The sequence below is a fragment of the Lissotriton helveticus genome, chromosome 3_1, assembly GCF_964261635.1.
Source record: "Lissotriton helveticus chromosome 3_1, aLisHel1.1, whole genome shotgun sequence".
NCBI classification, from domain to species: domain Eukaryota; kingdom Metazoa; phylum Chordata; class Amphibia; order Caudata; family Salamandridae; genus Lissotriton; species Lissotriton helveticus.
The window spans coordinates 1,213,071,000-1,213,085,602 of record NC_136061.1 but is presented as its reverse complement, the minus strand read 5'-3'; positions in this window follow the sequence as shown (position 1 = coordinate 1,213,085,602).

The following is a 14,603-nucleotide window of genomic DNA, read 5'->3' as shown; positions in this document are numbered from 1 at the left end:
GAACTCCATAGGAAGGCGAGCCTCGGCGATGCGACGGCTTGCGTGTAACCCCGTCAGTACTTGACCGCAGGTGAGAATCGGGTTGCTCCCATCTTTGGAGAGCGAACCTGATGGGGGTATGTTGGCGCAGGGCGCAGCCCTGTTGCCCGCACACCCCTTCTTAGGAGCGAATGACTGCGTTTTCGGCCTCAGGGTATGGGGGGAGGAGAGATCATTTCCTGTGCGGGGTAGATGGGCTCCCAGAGGCACATCTTGAGCTGAAATTTCGTGCGGGGGCTACAAAAATGTTGGGAGGGAGTTTATTCTGCCATCAACCTTCAGAGTTGTTATGCAGTTTTTTTTAGAAGGGGTGAACAGCAACAATGCCTCATTAGAAGTCGATGGTCTTCTTAGGACCAGGGCAGTATTTGGGTGCAGCTTTGCGTGGGACCGGGCAGCTTCCCTGCCCGGGCTGACACTCTCGATGGAGGGGGGCTGGACCCCTTGGAGCTCAACGGGCGTTTAACGCTTGTTTCTGCCACCACTCTTCCTTTTGAGATCGGATCTTGGTGAGCTACAGCAAGCTGAGGTTGGGGCCTTTCGGATGGCGGGCTGAAGTTTTTCTGTCCCCTTTTCCTTAATCTGCTGGCTGGCAGAGCTGCGGCCACAGTGATGTGTCAGCATTTCACGCGTATCTCAATATTCTGGGCATTACTTCATATCATGTAAGGGGGTCAGCGCCTTATCTTTTCCTCAGAGTGGAGCGACTTTTCCTCTCTCTCTCTCCTGGGGCACTTACCTGGTTGCCCCTTTTGGAGGGTTAGTTAGGTAAGTGTAGGCCCCGGGTCCATTGGGATAGCAGATTGGGATACAGGCAGGGACCAGCACACTGGACCATATATTTTGCCCCCACTCTTCCTTTTGAGATCTGATCTTGGTGAGCTACAGCAAGCTGAGGTTGGGGCCCTTCGGATGGCAGGCTGAAGTTTTTCTGTCCCCTTTTCCTTAATCTGCTGGCTGGCAGAGCTGCGGCCACAGGATGTGTCAGCATTTCACCCGTATCTCAATATTTTTGGCATTACTTCATATCATGTAAGGGGGTCAGCTCCTTATCTTTTCCTCAAAGTGGAGCGACTTTTCCTCTCCCTCTCCTGGGGCACTTACATGGTTGCCCCTTTTGGAGGGTTAGTTAGGTAAGTGTAGGCCCCGGGTACATTGGGATAGCAGATTGGGATACAGGCAGGGACCAGCACACTGGACCATATATTTGCGGCGGGATCACTTCTGCAGCTTTCCCGACATGGGAGGGACCTGTACGGCTCTATTACCCCGTGGTGAAGAGAAGGCTAGGCCCAGTACGGCCAGGCTTGAGCGTCGGGGGACCACAAGATCTCTGCCTCACGTAGGCCCCGTACGGCTTCGGCAGTGTGCCAGGCCGAGGGGGACAGTACCCCACGGCAGCAATCGACTTGGTATGGACCACAAGATCACTGCCTCACATAGCCCCCGTACGGCTTCAGCGGTGTACCGGGCCAAGGGGGATAGTACTCCCCCTGGCGGGAATTGAAGCAGAAAGCACTTTTAGGATATGGCATGGCTGGAAGGTTATGGTATGGTTTTCACTGTAGGCACAAGGTTATATGGATAAAGGTGGAGTGCTTTTGGAGGGAACTATGGCACAAAAGTGGTGTGCCGTTTTGGGTCACAGGTTCAAAGTATAGGATTTTGGTTCCTGTCGATGCTGTCAAAGTATGATGAGGATGTGCAGTTTAGCACGAGGGTAGGTGGGAAATTCTGCCTTGCATGGGGGGGGACACTTGGAATATCACATTCTGGACTATGAGGCAGTGTTTAGTGGAAGATAATTTGCAGGAGGCACTGAGGGTGGGGGTGGAGAGGGGATCTCACCAATTTGTTCATGACATTTTCCAGGTTCATTCAGCGGGCAAGTGGTTACAGAAAGGACAGTGGCAACAGGACAGCCATAGAGAACCAAACAGGAGGAGAACAGAAGGGAACAAAGGGCCGGCTCCAGCATGGACACCGGTTCTAGCACCAGGTTAAAAGTACAGCAGCATAATTTGGGTGTCGGGTGTAATTGAGGAAGGAGCTTTGGCACGAGAGTTCAAGATGGGGTTAAGGTATGAAGGAAGGAGAGTGCTTAGCTGGAAACCATAGGGTTACACTACGCGAAGGGCTCATAGCTGCGGGTATACGGTGTAAGTTGGTAATTAAAGAGAAAAGCTGATACTGGTGGTGCTGGCGGGAGCCTTCATGCTGAAAAGGCACCAGGGATTTGGTAGTTAGGAAGGCAGGCTTACAGGCCCCGGGATACACTTTCTATTACCAATATCATGAAAGAAATCGGCAGGGACACAGCAACAAAGGCACGTATAAGAGAGAGACACTTCTAATACACCTAGTAACTTGGATCTTTTAATACCTTGGATAGTGGAGGTATAGTAGCAAAAAAAAAGACGTTAATGACCAAAGGACCAAGGGAAATGGCTCACGCTTGGTCGGGGAATTCTCAAGAATGGAAGGGTCAGCCGTGGCTTCCCTTCCAAGGTCATTAAGCAGGGGATGGCTCGCTTGGAAGTGTTGCACTGGAGGAAGGGCCCTGTTGTGGCTTAATTTTTCAAAGCGGAATGTCATGGTGGACAGGGCATTTTGAGGTAACATGCCACTGGGGAAAAGTGATCATTGTGGGTGGCCAGGTTCCACGGGATGGCTGGATATCTTGGGGCATTCGATGGATCTTGGGGGTATCCTTTGGCATCAGAGCCATTACGATGGATTCAGTGCTGGGTGAGGTCTATTAACATAGTGATACGGCTGACATGATGGGGGATCAGAGGTGATTTGGGTACATGGGAGCACATAAGCAGACAGCCGGACACATTTTGGAGATGTCATCTTAGGACATTGAGGTCTATCCTGTGGCCTCGGAGGCCTGGTTATGGTGGTGATCAAGCAAACACAAATGGGGATATTAGATGAATTGGTGTGCATTGGGCACCAGAGCAGACAGCTGGACCCAGGTCGGGGGCTGTCAAACACAGGCCGGTGAGACGGAGCCTGAGGCCATGGTGGCCTAGTTACTAATGGTGATAGAGCAAACGCGTTTAGGCAGGTCGCCCAGTACGGCACTAGCATATGCTCGAGGACCGCAGAGTTGACCTTCGGGGTACCATTGGCAACCTCAGAGATACGTGGCCCAGAAAGGCCATAGCACAGGCTTGAAGAGCTCGGAGTTAACCTTTGCGGTAGCATTGGCAACTTTGTGAATACATGGCCCAGAATGGCTTTAGCACTGGTTCCAAGGGCTGCCAGAGGTTGCTGGGGAGGCTTGAGGAGTTCAGAGTGGACCTTTGGGGTACCATTAGCAACACAGCAGATAGGTGGTCCAGTACGGCAATAGCACATGCTGGGGGAGTTTGTGTTGATATTTTGGGTACTCTTGGCAACATATAAGTCAAGTGACCCAGAACGGCACTGGCATTCAGGGGCATCAACAATGATACTGTGGCCATGGAGGCATGGCTGGTTGAGGGCGATTAAAGCTGACAAGCCTGTTAAGCGGTGCCAGAGGAGGCAGGACAGTTATGGGAGGCATGGGTAAACCTGAGGAATAGATGAAGCATGGCAGACAGCCGGAACAGAACAGCACAGTTATTCCTGGGGTATGACATTGAGGTCAGTGACAATGGAAGTCTTGTGTCTGAGTAGGTATTAGAGAGGATGAGCCCGTTTCCACGGACTGCCAGAGGAGGCTGGGCAGTGCTGGGAGCTCAGGTGCAATCTCCGAGCACTTTTTGCAACAAGGAAAGCAGCTGGATTTAGTACGGGCTGCCACTCATGGGCATTGTATTTGATACAGTGGCCAAGGGGGCATACTTAGCAAGGGGATAGATTTACTGAGCACTTTTCCATGGGCTGCCAGAAGGTGTGGGACAGTGTTTTGGGCAGCTAGGGCCTGGCTTAAGGGCCCGTTACAAAAAGGGCGGACAGTGGATCCCTGTACAGTGCTGAATTTGTTGCTTGGTTAGTATGCGCAGGACGAAATAGGAGGGCATGTTATCAGTGTGTCATGCGAACGGGGAGGGTTCAGACATCGCTGATGCTTTCTGCGGCTCACAGTTGGGGGGAGTTCCTGTAAGATGTACATGGTTACAAAGCTTGCGGGGCTGTCCAGCTTAGCAGGGAGCAAGGGAGACAAAAAGACCAGAGTGAGGATTCTTTGGCATCCGTTTGAACAGGAATAGTTGCTAGTGCGTGGAACAGCAGAGAGGTCCGCAGCCAAGGGTAGTTTTTGGGCAAGGATGCTTCCCGTTTGGCAGACAAGTGGGGTACAGGTTTTTTAGAGGTTGGGGTGGGGGGTTTTAGGAGAGGGGATCCCCCCTTTTTTGAGGCCGTAGACTGGGGCATATGTGCAGAGGTTGATCAATAAGTTACGTGTGTGTGGCTCTGGAGAACCCTAATGTTGTGGTTCTTGTCCTGCTCCTCTGGGAGGTTTTGGGGAGCTATCTTTAGGATATGAAGTGGTATGGTTAAAAGGAGTAAGCTTAGGGGTAGCCGCCCGTGGACAGCATACATCCAGATTTTTACAAGTCTACGACAGATCGGCGAGCTCTTGGCAGGGCTGTAGGGTGTAGGTATTTAGGTTTTATGTTTGCTTTGGGACGTAGGCTCTTCCCTGTGAGAAAGGTGGCACCGGGCAGGTGCTTGTTATGTCACAATGGTGGGCAAAGAGGTGAATTGGTATAATGTTCCCCGTGTTGCTGGGGAGCTGCAGACACTCAAGGTCTTGGGAGGCTTGCCATGTGGTTTGAGCATGGTGGACATGAGGTCTTTGGGAGAAGGACATGTAATGCTGTTGGGAATGTGTACAGGTCGGGGAGGAAGGGTTGCTAAGATATTTCATTTTCTGAAATATTATTTTCATTTTTCAGGTTCGGTTCTAGTTGGAGGTCTCTGGGGTGTCTGTTTCGATACTGGAGGAGCCATTGGTAATATGGGAAGACCAGCAAGAAAGAGAGGCAGGTTCTGGGTTTCTTGGGATTCGCTCCGTATCGTTTGCACATGGGATCGTATAGGAGAAGGGAGCCTGGGGGGGAGGTAGCTTCAACCCTCTTAAGATAGGCAGTTGGGGGTGGGGGTAGGGGTTAGGAATTTACATACAGTTGAGTTACACCAATGGTTGAGCGGCTGCTAGGTGGTTTGAGTGCTAGTCATGCGGGCGTTGTATGGGGTCTGTACACATGGAGGTAATAGGAAGGCATGGAAAGGGTCTATGGGGTCAGGACTTTTATTCTCGAAGTTCATGTGGCTGGCTTTATCTATGACTAGTAGGTGTTTTTTAGGGGTTTTTCGTGGATTCCTTCTTCTTATGGGTCGGGTGGTGTCAGGTGCAGGTTTCCCTTGCGGAGGCTCTGACGGTTCCCAGGTTTTTCGGGGACAGAAAAAGGGGTAGTTCCTCGCCCCCTTTTTCTGGGTGGCGGTTGGCAGTAAAATTGGCATGTTTTAGCCAAGTTTATTCGTTATTGACAGAGGCAATCCAGGCTGAAAGCGGGTAGACAAGTTCACGAAGCAAGATCTTTAAGGTGCTTTAGGAAGTTAGGTTAGTAACAGGTTAATAGTCGAAAAGGTTAAGGTTAACAGGTCAAAGGTGAAAGGTTAAAGTTTAAAGGTCAAAGTTCAAAGGTCAAAGGTTAAAAGGTCACAGTAGGGGCGGAAGGGTAAAGTTAAAAGTTCAAAAATTCAAAGGTTAAAGGGTCACAGTAGGGGGTACTGAATTGCCAGTTTTAAATGTTGTGTGGGGGAACCTTAGGGGTGGGGTTAGTGTAATATAGGTAACAGTTTGTATATTGAGATTTTAGTTTTGTAAGGCATCAGGCAAAGGACCTTTTAATTGTGATGTGCACCTGTTTCAATAAAAACGGCCTTTTTCACACTACTGTGGTGTCAGTGGTCTGTGCTGCTGCCCATATTCCCCAAGAGGGTCTTGGGAGGCAGCCGAGCATAGGGAGGTCTGGCTCCCCGGGATGTTTGGGGAATCGGAGTGGCTCAGGCATCTGCTCCGCCCCTTTTGGGCTCATTAGGCTTGTTGGGCTATTTTATAGCCCAAATGGTATTTATGTCACCATTTTGTTCAGCCAGTCATCATTTTGAGATATTCACAGTGGCTGGTCGTAGGCAGATTAGATTTTTTTCCCGCCCCTCCCCCCCCTTTTTTCAGTTCAACTTTGGGGGAAATTAAATTTCCTGGCTAGCGATTTGAGTGTTGCGCTGGCTTTACATTGGAACAGGTGTACATGGTATCTATATGTTTGTTTTGGCGTTGTTGCTTTGAAGCAGGTGCAGGGGCAGCTGGCAGTCAAGTTGACATGTTTTAGCCATCTTTATTCGTTATTGACAGAGGCAATCCAGGCTGAAAGGGAACGGGTAGACAAGTTCACAAGGAAGGATCTTTAAGGTGCTTTAGGAAGTTATGTTTGTTACAGGTTAATAGTCGTAAAGGTTAAGGTTGAAAGGTCAATGGCGAAAAGGTAAAGTTCAAAGGTTAAAAGGTCACAGAAGGGGTGAAAGGGTAAAGTTCAAAGGTCAAACATTCAAAGTCAAAGGTTAAAAGGTCACAGTAGGGGGTACTGAATTGCAGGTTTAAAATGTTCTGTGGTGGAACCTTAGGGGTGGGGGGAGTGTAACATAGGCAACAGTTTGAGTAGTGAGGTTGTAGTTTTGTAAGGCATCAGGCCAAGGGCCTTTTAATTGTGATGTGCACCTATTTCAATAAAAGCGGCCTTTTTCACACTATTGCGGTGTCCGTGGTCTGTGCTGCTCCCCATATTTCCCAATATGTAGCATGCCTGTAACATGTGCTCCGCAGGGCTTAACGTGAGGTATTGAGTTAACTGCCCAAACTAAGATGTCCGTAGGTTGAGGGCACTGCATGGGAGCAAGTAAAGCAATTTTAAGTGAGCGCTGCCGGGCAGTTCCATTTCTTAAGAGTATGCTAGTAACGCCATGGGCTGGTTTCAACCTGGATGGGCAATATCCTCAAGTGCACTGCAGAGCTGTGCCAAGTTGTGGCACATGGGCCTGCCCTGGCTGGCCTGATCATCCATGGGCATGGACTGTGATCTACCATCCATGTTGTTTGCACATAAGGGCCTCTCTTGTGAGCATTGTGCTTCCTGATCAGTTTAGCGGGGACCGGTGTTGAGTAAAGACTCTCGCAGGCCTCATCAGACATTTTCTTGTTGATTTCTACTAGGGGGAACAATTGAGCGGCGTGGTGAGTGTATTTAGTTAATTTGTGGAATTCGAGGAATTGGCCATTTTGTTGGTAGAGTCTTTCCTTCTGTAGCTCTTGTGCTTGCGAGTTTATTGTACAGTACAAACGACCGTAAAGACTAATCTTGACGATTTGCGGAGTGCACCATACATAATTCACCATACAAAGGTTACACACCTTTGTATGGTGAATTATGTATGGTGCACGGACACGGACATCGTAGGTATATCTCGGTGTAAAAGAATGCCAGACAAGAATACATGGGGCTACAGAACAAGTTAAAGTCAGTAATTTTACCTTCAGCACAGCTATGCTGCTCATTTTATTTATTGCTGATTCATTTCATGTTCGGTTTCGTATCCAATATTTGTCATGCATCTGGTTAGTATAGCACTCTTTGAAGCTTGATCATGGCTTCCTTCGCTCGGTTGGCAGCTTCTTTATACCGGCCAGGTTCTTTAAACTTTTCACCACTTTGTCCTGAACCTGGTTTAGGGTGTACACAACGCATTTTTGTACCATTTTGTTGTCCGCAGCGAGTGGTGGCAAAGGCGGGCAGTCCCATTGGTTATGCTAGGTTAGCACGTTTCATAATATCATGGCCTTAAATCACTGGTACACCATGTTTCTCAGTAGGACTGCACCCAAAATAAATGTATATACCACGACACAGACAGCTGCTGACTGGGGAAACTGAAGATTTAACAAGTCCAGTCTGCATTATATTATGTTAAGAGACTTCAGGAAGGGGTTTATTTCCTTGGGACAATGAAAAAGAGTTTGGGCGTTAGTTCTGGAAGTTGATGAGCAACTACATTTTGCTAAAAGTCTATCATAATGTATGCGACACACTGGTTATTTGGATGACCGAGAAGCAGTCCTAGAGGGAGTTGGGATGATATGAGAATCACAACATCGAGCGTAATGGGTAGCCAGAGAAGCAAGACATATGCCAAACATTAGTCAATATTTTCAAAAAGGACGTTGAGGGAGCCCGGTAGGAAGAAAGGCCGTTTAATAGGGTATGATGACCCAGCGGCAAGTGGCAGCACTGTGCAACAGGCATGTTGACCGCCGGATCCATCAGGAGAAATCAAGCGTTAACCTGCAGATTGCAACACAGGTCTCGGCTGCATTAGAGTGCCCCTCCCACGCAGTACATGATGTGCACTGCCTGGGGGCAGACACTGGAGTTAAAAAGCAAAAACAAATAACTGGGATTAGCCTTAACCAGCACAGCGCAGCAGTATTTTGCAGGCAAAACCCACCGGTGCAGACAATTATTATTTGGTAGTTACGGAGTTCTGCAAGTGTAGCTATTTCATGCTTTAGAAGCACGACAAGCATTAACTCCCATTTTAGAACATATATATGGGTCTAGTGGCTTTGCGGGCTAATGCTTCCACTGTAGGGGACTGTGTTTGACCTCATGGTCACAGATTCATATCCTGGCGGGTCCACTCAGCTTTTCATCCTTCCGGAGTCGATAAAATGAGCACCATTGAGTTAGGTACCAATAAACATCTGTTAATCAGCACCAAGATACCTTTCGGGGTGATCGTTTGCACAAATACAGTTATGTTTGGCACAGACAATTACAATACTTTTAGGCTTGACACTAGCTCCTTTGATTGGCCACCTTTCCTCGCTCCATGGTAAAGACAGGAAACACATCTAGGCAGTAGCATCTGCCAGTCACAGCGCAAAGATTACAAAGCACGGTCTGAAGCACTAGGTAAAACATGTTATTGTTGTCTCTGTCCATTTCTATGGATCTTTAACTTAAATTTACACACATTTCCCCAACTTCTTTTATAAGTTACGGAGACTCATTTTCAAGAAGGTCTGGAGAAAGTAGAGTTTAAATAGCATCAACAGCGGACACACTCATGCCCCACCACACATACAGAAGTACATTCTTGCTAATGGCATTACTGGCCTCTCTCCTAAGGCATCAAGCAAGTTACAACAGAAAAGTGATGGAACTGGCCAAGCTCACAAAGTTAAAGTACAACAGAAAGTATGTAGTCTCAAATGACAAAAGATCACGGGTACAACCGATGGCCAGTCTTTATGTGAGCAATATGTTGCATTCTGGGACCTTTAGTGGTACTTGAATATGGGACGTGTTGGAACTGGCCCTTCTTGCAGGGTCATCCTCAAACTTTTTGCTTCTTCCTCCCTCATTTTTCCTGACCCGTGGCTGTTGGCAATAGGACTCTGCGCACTTTACCACTGCTGATCAGTGCTAATGTGCATATGCTCTCTGTGTAAAGTGTTATTCTGATTGGATATACATGTTTGGCATATTTGTATCACCATGAAGTCCCTAGTAAAGTGCACTGAGTGTGCCAGGGCTGGTGATGACAAATGCTACTAGTGGGCCTGCAGCACTGATTTTGCCACTCACAGGAGTAGCTCTAAAATGGTGTCTCAGGCCTGCCACTGCAGTGCCTATGGGCAGTTTAGAACTGCCATGTTCTCCTGGTCAGTGTCCCCACTGACCAGGCCTAACCCTTCCCTTTTTGTGCACATCAGCCACCCCTATGGAAGGCCCAAGGTACCCCCCTGGGCAGGGTGCAGTGTATGTGAAAGGTAGAGCATGTACTGGTGCAGGTAACATGTTCTGGTAGTGAATTACAGCCATTTTGGTTTTTCACTACTGTAAGGCTATCTTGCTCCATGGATTAACATGGGGAATGCTGGCTACAGTGGCTAACAGCATTTCTTCCCATAGGAACAAGATAGGAAGTAAGTATCTAGTATCCCTGAACTCAGAATTTAATAACACATCTTTTAGGAAAGATTGTTTTTAAATCCTGTGTTTGAGAACAGCACTTTTAGAAAGTTGCTGTTCTCTTGTCTGACCCTTCTGTGTGCCTAGGCCTGTTTGTGTATTGACTGTCTGGTTTGAGAGTGACAGGGGCTGGGGAATTCCCCAGGAGGCTGGCTGAGTCAGCCCTAGGCTGAATGACTGCATTTGCAACTGGAGTGGTGGGAGGAGTTAGCACCTGGGCTGAATAGGGCTATGTCTGCCTTCCACAATGCTGGCTCCACCCCTCTGCTGGGCGGCTGAGGACCCTGCCCTTCACTCTGAAAGGAAAGAAGCAGCCAGCAAAACAAAGTACTCAGGAACCACCCAGAACTGGTTCAGACCGGGCTCAGGGCCCACATGCGCCAAGAGAACAAAGACTTTAGGGGTATAAGTACAGGACCCCTGACAACAGAAAATTAGATCATCCTGGAATCAAGAAGGAACCTCTGCCAAGGAGAAAGCTGACTCTGAAGAAGGAAGACTGTCCTGCTGTTGCTCTGCTGGACTGACCTGCTGTTGCTTTGCTGCCAACGGGAGGGGAAGGACTTTGCTGTGAGCTGTGTTCCCTGTCTTGAAGGAATCTCCAAGGGCCTGAGAAGAGCTGGCTCCCTGTTTTGAAGTCCCAGGAACAAAAGGACTTCACCCCCAGCTTCCCTGAACTCTGCTGAGAGAGTTATGTCCTTCCTAGAGTGCTTGATCCAGTTGTGGGGCCTCTGGAAGTTGTACCTAAGCTGGGAAGCTTGAGACTAAAGCTTGAGAGACTTTTGAAACTGAAAAGTGTCGCATCGCTCGCTTGCGGAGCGCATCCCCGACAGTGCGAGAAGTTTCCTGCCACTACGGAGGTCGAGATCGTCGCAGCGCCTGACGCCGCTGCCAGAGACATCGCATCCTTCGTTTGCGGGACGCACCAGACCGGTGCGGGAGAATCGAACATCGCTGCGAGTATCGTCGCAGAGCCTGTCATCGCAGAGTGAGAACGCCGCACCGCTTGCTTGCGGACCGCATCACGTCGCTGCGAGCATCGTCGCAGAACCATCGCATCGAGGAGCTGCGAGAGAGTGGATCACCGCTGGACCGCGCATCGTCGCCCCGGAGATCGTCGCAGCCCCTTCGAGATCGTCGCATCGTGCCTTTGCGAGAACAGACTTCCTACGGAACCTACGCACCGGAATCCATACAAGTGGCCTTCCTCCCCAGACAGACCGGATGTGTCGCAACACGCCCGCTGCTGCAGCGGGGCTGTCGCAAACGCCTCCCCAGGGTCTCAGGAGCAACGCATCGCTTGTTTTCCACCGCACCAGCTTCTGCTTTTGGAACTTTGTTGCAACTAAAATGTACTGTGAGTAAACGTGACGCAACTGTGAACTTTTCACACATCTGTAGAGAATTCTATCGCATCGTAGAGAATTCTGTCGCAATCTAAAGAATTTTAACACAACCTTAAGAACTCTTTTGAAACCATATTCTTGAACTGTGTATGTTGGATTTTTGTCATTTTGGTCTTGTGTAGTTTAGATTAAAAATACCTTTATTTTTCTAAACTGTTGTGGAGTCAGTTTGTGGTGTTTTCACTGTGTTACTGTGAGTGTTGGTACAAATACTTTACGCATTGTCTCTGGTTAGCCTAGACTGCTCGTGCCAAGCTACCTAGAGGGTGAGCAGGGGTTATCTCAGAGGGTTATCTCCTTACCCTGACTAGAAGCAAGGGTCCCTATTTGGACAGTGGTACCTACCTCTGTCAACTAGAGACCCTCAGTTCTAACAGGACGTATTGTCCATTAAATCTGAGCATGCAAAGCAGGAGTACCTGGGGTCTTGAGCTCCAAGTACTGGCTCTACAATATGAAGAGTAACGGGAAAAGCCAATAAGTTTGGTATTTCGCATAGCTGCAGGACCTCGGGCCATTATTGAATGCCTCTGCCCCAGGCATCCGAACGTTGCTAGATGTCTTTCTAGAGTCAGGTGCATCTGCTTGAAATCTTCAGCGAGCTGCGGTAGGCCAAGTTGTTGCTAAGTTCTCTCTTCTTGAGTCACATGCAAGTGCTTTAATTGAGCCAGATCGAGTATTCGCTTTACTCACATTGACAAGACGCTGTAGATCAGAGGAGATGTCTTCAGCATTCGCTATCACAGGCCCCTGCAAGGCAAGGGTTCAAGTCCCAGCAGTGGTAGCAAGGTCATCTTATAAATAGCAGGCGGCAAGATGCCGCCAACAGGATGCTCAAGTTCCAAGGCACCTGCAGCAGTGAGTGATGCTTGATGAAAATGCCTAAGATATGAGGGTTAAATAGCATTTGCAGGCCCCACTGGGCATTCAGTCGGATGGCCACTTGCGTGAGCAAGTTAAATGGTGATTTCTGTGCAGTTTTATGTTGAGTAAAATGTTACGTATCATTAAGTACAATCTTACTGGAAAGTATTCTAGGGACAAGGCAGGTCTTTTATTCTGGTGGAGCGCAATTAATTCTTGGGAGAAACAAATTGAACTACATCTAATTCCTAGATTAAGCAGTCAGGGTCACAGCTGGTTAACACGTAGTGTAGGACAACCCTCATTTGGGGGCAGATGGAGTTAAATTGCTATGCGGATGTGTGTAATAATATAAAACAGTGGGTAGGCATATTATTTGTTTGAACACAAAGGAACCATGTTTCCGGTTCCAATTCAAACTGTGCAGTTTCAATTGGAACCGGAACATAGTTCCTTTGTGTTCAGTTATATTGCAACGCAATTGGACGGAGCGCGAATCAAGCATGCGTGCTTCTAAAGTTTTGAAAGATGATAAACTTTATTACAAAATTGGGAGTATGTCGGTGTGCATCTCACCCCCCAAGTTCACCATATGATTTGCCTGTAATCCAATGTTGCCGGGTCGTTCATGGCCTCCTAGTCATTGGCACCTGTAGCAGTGAGTGTTGCCTGCCCTCAGTGCAGTTGATAGTAGGGTTATATTAAGTAAACAAAAGAAATCCAACATTCAAAAGGAAAGGGGGGGACGAAAGAGTGGTCAATGAGTATTGATGCACTCAGTGTTTGTAAAATACCCCTCACACACCAAAAGGCCCCTTGGTGTCATGCTTCATCATCGGGGTCTTCGCACCCCTCTATCGGGATGTGGCGTGCTGCGACCTACGGCTACGTGGGAGCACTTATAGAATTGGCTATGTGTGGTGTACAGTGTGTGGGGTATGTTTATAAGTGAGTAGGGGGTGTAGTGAAAAAAGTTAAAAAGTACCTGGCACTAGAGTGTTAAAGAAAAACAATTTAATTCTGAACTCTGGCTGGTACTGTTAAAAGAAGTGCAGGGCGAGGTCAAGTCTGTTGTGTTAATGAACAGGACCTCTGGTGTGCTTTGTTGTCGACATGTTTCGGAGGCAAGCTCCTTCTTCAGGACAGGGGCACAAACTCCCCTCCCTACTCACGTCTTCTTCTACAAAAAAATGTGTATTTTACCGAAAAGTGAAATTTTTGTAGGAATAGGCTAAGTGTGCCTACAGCGGTCTGCTACAAGCTCAATGACCTGTAGAAAGACAAAAATAACACCTAATGGTTACCCATGTAGCGGGTAGTTCATGCAGGCGCAGTCACCTGGAACCTCACCATTTGCTTATTAATAAGCCTGTTGAAAAAAGGGGGGACTCACAACACATACAACATAAAACACATAAAACCTAGGATTTACTGTAAGTTGTATTCATACTTGTGAAGCTTGGTTGTAGGCTTCATGAGCAAAATGGGAACGTCGGGGTGCTGCTCCAATGGCTATCTGTAGTGAAGAATGATGCAGCTTTTATAATTCATTCTATCACACTTACTTATGTAGAAGAGTGCAGATGGTCGTAGGATACTAGTTCTTCAGTATTATACTCACAAGGTCAGGACGCTCTGATCGCCGCCTTACCCCTCACGCTGCTCCGCTGGTGTGGAGTCATGCAATGGTCATGGTTATTTATACCCCGTTTCACTAATTGAGCGGAAACGAATGTGTCTCCATGTATGGGTATTCCGCTTTTCAACCATACAGGGCATTCGTATGTAATAGGCGCGTTAGCACGGGATCAGCGTCTGCATGTACAGGAGGTCGTTTCTGAGCTTGCGCACCAGACTGCCACTGTTCCTATGCGCATGCGTGTTTAGGAATTGATGTGTCCGTTCCTGGCGCATGCGCAGTATGCACCCGCGCGTCTCGCTGAATGTCTTCAGCGCGCGAGTTGTTAGTTATGTGCCAATGTACTATTGCGCGATGGATGAAATAAAGTGTATATACAGCCATGGGCTATTCCAATGGGAAATAAGAGTCATATGTATACTCATAAATATCCGCTTTACACGAGTGGTATTTACATTTGGTGAGATATTTGACATGTTCAAGTCCATCATTTAAAGTGAGCCTTGACTAGTGTAACTGTCTAGATATTGCACAGCAAAGGTCCTCCGCTTGCATATTACTGTGTATATTACGCTGACAGTTGACTCCAGGGTACATCATCGTTAAGCCCATTTAGATGGGTAC